The sequence below is a fragment of the Enhydra lutris genome, unplaced genomic scaffold, assembly GCF_002288905.1.
Source record: "Enhydra lutris kenyoni isolate GAN:26980312 unplaced genomic scaffold, ASM228890v2 scaffoldscaffold1, whole genome shotgun sequence".
Lineage (NCBI taxonomy): Eukaryota > Metazoa > Chordata > Mammalia > Carnivora > Mustelidae > Enhydra > Enhydra lutris.
The window spans coordinates 75,653,833-75,662,438 of record NW_019154085.1 but is presented as its reverse complement, the minus strand read 5'-3'; positions in this window follow the sequence as shown (position 1 = coordinate 75,662,438).

The window sequence follows — 8,606 nt, the reverse complement described above, 5'->3', positions numbered from 1 at the left end:
GGCTCCATCCCAGGACCCTGGGATGGAGCCCCGCATCGGGCTCTCTGCTCAGCGGGGAGCCTGCTTCCTCCTCTCTCTCTGCCTGTCTCTCTACCTACTTGTGATCTCTATCTGTCAAATGAATAAATAAAAAAATCTAAAAAAAAAAAAAAAGAAGGTGAAAATTGGCATCTTGTTCATCAAATTGCAGGTAAATATAATCAATTTAAGAGCTCAGAAATGATGTTTTCATATAATTGAGCTCTTATCAAGTATGTACTGTTTAACCAGAATTCTGTGAGAATAGTATGTACACTTAAAAAGACTAGAAATAAACAAAATGTGAGGGGCACCTGGGTGCTCAATTGGTTAAGTGGCTGCCTTTGGCTCAGGTCGTGATCCTAGAGTCCTGGGATTGAGTCCGGAATCAGGCTCCCTGCTCAGCAGGGAGTCTGTTTCTCCCTCTCCCTCTGCCCTCCCTCCACTTATGCTCTCTCTCAAATAAATAAATAAAATCTTAAAAAAAAAAAAAGAAATAAACAAAATGTGGCTAACTTTGAATAGTGGGAACATGGAGGATTTTCCTCCAATGTTTCTCTGCTCTTTATAGTTCCCCAAATTTCTAGAATGATACATTTTTTTTTAAAGATTTTATTTATTTATTTGTCAGAGAGAGAGAGAGGGAGAGAGAGCAAGCACAGGCAGACAGAATGGCAGGCAGAGGCAGAGGGAGAAGCAGGCTCCCTGATGAGCAAGGAGCCCGATGTGGGACTCGATCCCAGGACACTGGGATCATGACCTGAGCCGAAGGCAGCTGCTTAACCAACTGAGCCACCCAGGTGTCCCGATACATTATTTTTTAAATGAGTAAAAAAAAACCAGTATATGTAAAAATGTATCTAGATGGTATATAAAGGGATTATGACTGGAACTAAAACTAAACTATGTGATGTGGTCTCTTTAACTATAATTTTCCATGTAGCAAAACCCAAAAAATGCCGTTCTTATTTGTAAACTTTTTAAGATTATCTAAGAATTCAGTGAACTGAGATCTGTCCTTGATGGATGGATCTGGCTTGTGTGGAGCCATCTACTAAAGGGCTGCATTTTCTTCCATGCCCAGGACGATGCAATAACAGGTCCCTCAAGGAGCCAGGAAAGCTTGTTCTTGCTTCACATAACGATTCAGCTGTTGAATGCTGGAATGGCTTACAGGCTTGCTCTGGATAGTGTTCAAGGTCGCACTCCTGCCCTGGCAATGCTGTAGGAAGAGTAGGGCTGCAACATCTACCCTTGCCTAGGTCTTTATGTTTTGAAGTTTTCTCACCTGACTGCTGCTGACTTTTAGGCAGGGCACAGGACAAATGGACTCCAGACTTCCTCACTGTAAAGAAGACTGCATAGCTCAACAAGCATTGTCCTCTCTTATGGCTAGAGGTATACCTTATGTACCTTTTTAAAGCAAAGAATTACAGTCAATAATAGCCTAAGGCTAAAACCTAATACATCAGTAAAAATAATTTTTTTTTTTAATTTAACAGGTAGAGATCACAAGTAGGCAGCGAGACAGGCAGAGAGGAGGATGCAGGCTCCCCGCTGAACAGAGCCCGATGCGGGGCTTGATCCCAGGACGCTGGGATCATGACCTGACCCAAAGGCAGAGGCTTTAACCCACTGAGCCACCCAGGTGCCCCAAAAATAACTTTTGAGATAGGGAAACAAAATTATATATTATGAGTTTAAGTATTATTTAATCATTTCTCTTGGAGGTAATAATTTTGAGGTAGCAAAACTAGACTTTTGCATTTACTTCATTCTCAGAAGATGAAGAGAATTCCCAAATAGGATTTTCTTTTTTTGTAGACAGGTTCATGTCCTAATGGAATTAAGAAATAAAAACTAAATATAGTGCTTCAGGGTTATTTGTGTAATATCATGAAAGTTAGTACACCCCAGAGTTCTACAGAGATTAGAATTCTGATCTGATTTTTATCACAACATTGTTAAACTGTTTTTAAATATTTGTACCTCAAAATAAGCATGTTTCCTCTATAGCTCTATAGGTAGTGCTAGGTTTAGTTGTCAGTCAGTTTCTCTATATAACTAATTGAAAATTTTTAGTATTTTTTTTTAAAGATTTTATTTATTTATTTGACAGAGAGAGATCACAAGCAGGCAGAAAGGGAGGCAGACAGAGAGGGGGAAGCAGGCTCCCCGCTGAGCAGAGAGCCCGATGCGGGGCTCGATCCCAGGACCCTGAGATCATGACCCGAGCCGAAGGCAGCGGCTCAACCCACTGAGCCACCCAGGCGCCCCTAGTATTTTTTAATCTAATATTAATAGCTTTCATAATTAACATTATGACAACATTTTGTCCTTGCAATAAGAAACATGCATTTTTCCTTCTACTGATAGAATCTCAATGTATTAAGCATACAAGGATATTTTCAACCCTGGCATTATCTGAAATGCACATATATATTTGAAATTGATATTCTGACAGAAAAGAATATAATTCTTATTACTGTTATTTATTGATATGTATATGATGGTAATTGGGACCACTCAGAACATCAAAGGTGCCAGAAAAGACATTGGTCTACATAGTCTTTCAACTATTTAGCCCTCTTAAAGCCAAGATTTACAATCTATCATAATGAATTAGAATAAAACAACCTTGTTTTATTTACATTTAGGTAACTCAAATGTCCTACCCTATTTACCCATCACATTACCTAGTTCAAAACATTTCAAATCTCTACCCTACTCGATGCAAGAATTTCAATATTTTACCAACTTGTCCTTCTTACATATTTTTTTTTTGAATCCCTAAAATCTTGTAGCAGTAGTTTTTCAACATCTTAAGTAACTGTCTCGTTCTGAGCCACAACCTTTTTTTTTTTTTTTGCCAGTCACTAATATCCTTTAGCACTGTGCTGCAGTCTATGATGTATGGTTTTATCCCAGGTGCCATTCCAGGCTCTTGTACAATTCCCTAACGTAGTAGAAAGATTAGCTGTGATATTTGCATGATTTTACTAATAGCTTTGGGTTTAAAAAAAAAAAAAGGAAAATCAGGGAATCACACAGTTGTTATTAGATACCGAGGTTCTGTGAGTTTGTAGACTAAAGCCCTCTGTAAGCATTCTCTATTATGCAGAATCTTCTCTGTCCAATCTCAGGCCTATCTATCTGTTTCAGGGATCAGTTTACCTCCTAATAGAGGGAATGCCTGGAACACGTCTCTCATACCTGGATTACAGGTCCCTTGTGCCCCAGGCCCAGAGACAATCACAGGCTCATCCCTCTCTGTGTCTACATCTTGCCACTCTAAATCTTTTGGTAAGACTGACAGTGGGAATGTCTCTTCCTTTTGTGGTAACACTATACCCATCCAGAGAGGTGTGGTCTTTCTTTAGCTCCAAAGATAATTCAGAACAACAGTACTTTCCCCAAAGTTGAGTTTATTAATCTGGAATGACCCCCAATATGGGACTTATACAGGATAATCCAATTTGAGCTTCAGCAATCCCAGGCCATTCTTCTGTCTAAGGTAAGATGCATTCACATCCTTCCTGTGGCTTCCAGTCTTCACTGATCTCTGGTGGTTTTTTGCTTGAACAAGAAAACGCATTCATCTCCTAGTGTCTAACCAAAACACTTTCAGAGACAATACAATTTAAATCCACTTATAGGAAAGAAATATTCTGTGAAAGAAAAGATAATTTGCAGAGATGCAGCTGTGCCACAATGAAGACAACCTTTTATATGATTATGAAAAGCAGATTAAGGTCTTTGGAGCCTTATTATCTGCAGTCTCCATTATAGAACAGAGTGCATGGTTTACCTACACATATTTACATACTCGGAAGATCAAAAGATCTTCCAGGATGTTTTCTCTGAAACAAAGGAGTAGTGCTCCCCCAAAACTGAATTCAAATCTTTTTCTCAAGGGAAACAAACTGCAAGAAGCATTTAAATGTCAGTTTTTCTTACTCAGTAATTAGTGTCAAAATCTCTTGGGATTCACATTAGGCCAGGACACCCCATTACAATCTGCTTCACTAACACTCAGCAAAGTGCCAGTAGGTGATCAGAAAAAAAATATCTGATACTGATGAACTGTCTAGTAAAATAGAAAACTAAGCAGTAATTTCAATCCAATGTAATAAAGCTAACGTGCTGTAGAAGTATGCTGAGTACTCTGGGAACTGTTATGCAAAGAATCTCCACAGTCACTCTCACGAACAATGAGCAGCAGAGGGATTGCTTCTTCTGGTTTATTTTAAGCTCTTTATTTTATTCATTCTTTTGGCTGCCATAGGGCCAAAAGATAGTGTGTTGTATATAGTCAATGTTTAATAAATAATTGCCTAGTTGAATTGAACTAATTATAGCCTTCCGTATCTGGATCCTATTATGAAATAGTAAAATATTCCACAAAATGCACATTTATACTGCTGACTCTTTTTTTTTTTTTTAAGATTTTATTTGTTTATTTGACACAGAGAGAGAGAGAGAGCTCACAAGTAGGCAGAGAGGGAGTGGGGAAGCAGGCTCCCTGCCAAGCAGAGAGCCCGATGCAGGCCCAATCCCAGGACCCTGAGACCACGACCCAAGCCGAAGGCAGAGGCCCTACCCAGTGAGCCACCCAGGCACCCCTACTGCTGACCTCTTAATCTTCCCTGAAACTCTGTATTTGGGGGAAGTGTGTTGTTTGTAGTCTGGTGCCCAAGAACTTGGCTATTTTTTATCATCCTTTAAAATAAAAGTTTAGAAGTCAGGGACAGACATTGGCAACATAGTGAACTGGGCGAGAATCAGTGTCAGAGTCCTGAGTCTTCCCAATTTGTGTGTTTTTATCTTGCCCAACCCTTTCCTCTATACCCAGTGCTCCATTCTCTCCAAAAGTTGAGGAGCGAGCAGAGGTCATATGGATGTTAGTACAAGTGTGCTCATGTTAGTATATGACTTGCTCCCCAGGAGAATTTGTACTTTAAATTTTGTTTTCAGTTAAAGGATGAAGGAGTTTGCCCAAATAATTGGGATTTTAGTTTGCAAATGAGTGGTTGTATTTTTTTTTTTTTTCCCTTTTGGGAATGCATGATTATTGCTGTTTTGGAAATCTCAAGATGTAAACAGCTATGTACTCAGCCCACCTATAAACTGAAATTATGGGAAAACATTGACCTTGGTTACTGTGTTCACAACCCGTGCTACACACCACACACATAAACAATGCATTCATTTATTCAAATATTTATTGAGGCCCACTTTGTGCTAAACATAGTCTTAGATGCTGAGGATACAAAGACAAAGTACTGTTCTTATCCTAAAGGAACCTGAAATCTAGCAAGGAAGGAAACTGTAGACTTTTCCACAGACTTTATCACACTTGGTTGTAGTTTCCTATTTTCTCTTCTGTATTTCTCATTAGACTACAGAGTCCCTTCAGGCTGACATCTCATCTACCCTGTTCACTACTGTTCCCCTAGCATCAAGTCCTCTGCCCAGATAGTCAATAAACTTGAGTGAATAACTAAAGCTGTATAAATATAATAAAACTAATAATAAAAATAATTAAAATGTTGCTATAAGGGCTGGGTTCCAGGCTTGCTATGCAAAGACAGTGCTTCAGGAATGCAGAGATAGAAGAAACCCTGGCAAGAGGAGCATCATGAGGACGTCAAGAAAAATGAGGAGTGAAGAGAGGACTCACTTAGATTTGGCAGTTAGGCAGTGTTTATAGTGACTTTTCAAAGAGAAGGACTACAACTGGAAAAGGGTTATCATCCAGGTTGTTATAGGTTAAGGAATGAATTAGAATTGGATAAAACTGGTTGACTTGAGTTGGGAAATGAAATAATAAATCCATGGGGTGGGCAGAGTCTTTCATACTGACGTAGAAGTGAAGAAATCTCTTCTCATATTCTCTATCTGCTGTGGCAACTTTTTGTAAAGGGATGTACGTTCCATGTGCCTAAAGGAGACGTCTTTACCTCTGAATCAGTTTTCTGATTTATCATAATTATTATAATAAATTTTCTACTTATTATAAAAAACAATTGGATAACTACACAGGTGAGAACCAGGCTTGAGAGAAAGTCAAGTATTAAAGTTTCCTGACACACCATATCCTAGTCATTTAAAAGTCACTCCTTTAGATAGTGACTGGCTGTCCTATCAGTTCTTTCCCTCAAAAGCAGCAACTCAGGGACCAGCTTTCTCATTCCTTGATCTGTTCCAAAATACCTTATTCTTTCCTGGCTATTAAATGATTGGCCATCAATCCGTTAAAACCATACAAAAAGAGCATAGAATACCTGAACTAGCTCTGGCTTCTCTTACCCCCTGCTATGTTTGCATGGCATTCAAAGCAGAATGCTGCCCACTGCTCAGTTTAAAATTGGATACCCCTGAAGGTCCTTCTGCCCTATGCAGGTGAAACATGTAATTTAAGATAGTCTGTTCAAAACAAAACAAAACAAAACTTCAAAATAGAAAGTGAGATTTTTCTTTCTTCTTCCACTTAAACTCACTGTTAACTTCCCCTTAGCCAGAAAACTGACATTATAAATATCACTGCCATACATATTCTAAGCCTAGAAATTATACGGTCTCAGGCCAAAATTAAATGTTGGGATTCTGATATCTTGCCTCTCTACTACCTCTGGGTCTTCTTCTCAAAACCTCTGGAATGAAATTTATTCTGGTTGAAAGTGGCTCTTAACAGGAGCTGCAGGTATTTTTCCCGAGAGGGGAAAAGTGTGAAGCCGGAGCTAGGACTAATAAATTGGGACATGGTGCCTGCTAGGCAATGCATCCTTCCTAGAGTGGCCTATGGATGTGGTGTTGGAGGCTTGGGGGAACATCTGTAAGTGAGAGCAACTCTGGGAGAAAATAAAATAGGGATAAAGATTATAAAGGATGCTGGTATTCTGAAGAAGTTTACAGGAGAATTCTAAAATGGCCATTCATTTCATCTTAAGGGTTTCTTTCTTACTAGTTAAAATATGCATAAACAATGAATTTTGGAACATACACACACAAATAAATTAAATTTAAAAAATAAAATATTTATCTTTAAATAAGTCTAAAATGTAATATATTTCTAAGATAGATGGCAATTAGAAAGTCACAAGTAAGCTGGTTTTATCTGTTATAAGGTAATACAAAGAAGTCATTTTTTAGATTTCAAGTTTAAAATGGAACATTGTGATGTAGATCTTATTTCTGTGAAACATCGTGTGTTAATTGACAACGTGGGCAAGGCCAGCCACCTCCAAGTTGGGTTAAATTTTCAAATGAAAGTGTCATCAGTCCTCAGCTGAGTCAAGGATTTTGGTTGCTTGAGTTGAAATATAACACTTAGATTTCAATGATTCATTGAGCTGGTATCTGACCTAGCCTTGAAGGGTTAGAAATGATTGGTTTTCCTCATGTTTTACAATGGATTAGTTTTCTAGATAGGGCATAATGTATTAATGATGAGCTCATTTTAAAATTATTTATCTCTATAAGTTCAGATAATTCCTATGATGAATTTTAATATTTTGAGAGGACATAAAGTATAGTATGTTTGAACATAACTTTTATGTGTCACTTATATTTTCCAAAGTTTTATGAGAAAAATAGCTTTGTGATACCATAATGTTTTAGATTTAAGGAATAAAAGCAAAAATATTAATGTATATGCAGTTAAATCATATTTTAATTATAACAGAATTATTTTCTGCAACTCAGCTATGGGACTTGCTTAAACCTGATTTATGTATAATTTGAATAAATTTAAAAATAAATTTTGTGAAAAAGAGTTCCTTAAAATGGTGACATCAGGATAAAATATTTATGGGACAAATAGGATTTACATATCAAAATTAGCAATTTTCTTTATTTTTTTAAAAGATTTTATTTATTTATTTGAGAGAGATAGAGTAAGAGAGAAAAAGCATGAGCAGGGAGAGGGGCAGAGGGAGAAGCAGATTGCCCACTGAGCAGGAAGCCCAATGCAGGGCTCGATCCCAGAATCCTGGGATCATGACTAAGACAAAGGCAGACGCTTAACTGACTGAGCCACTCAGGCACCCCTGTTATCATTATTCTAACAACTCACTGCAGGTTAGGATTTAGCCTACAGTATAATGCACAGTGGCTCTTTGCAATAGGGTGTACGGGTATAAATAAGAAGTTCTTCTTGGCACACTGTATGCATAGAATCAACCTCTATCTTTATGGTCATGCCCTGTGCTATAACTCATTTTCTGATTTTTAAACATTCAACAAGTGAACACCCCTAATGAGGAATAGTCTGTAGCTGCTCCTTTCTCCTCATACAGCTCTCAGCCAACTTGAACCAACAGAACTGCTCAAAGCCAAATGTCTGTCCATCTCTTGAGTTTTCCCCATAGGCAAGAATCCCTCACAAGCCATAATCCTTTCTCTATCTGAATTATTCATTCCTCATGGCACAATATTATTCACCTCAGCCAATTCTTTCTAATGCATACTCCTTTTCCCTTAGTTTTCACCCAATTATTGCATGAATATTTTTCTCTTCTTTCTTGTAGGAGAGTGTCTTTTTAGTTGAGAACCAGAAGCATTGCCATAATCACACTGATAAGTATGTG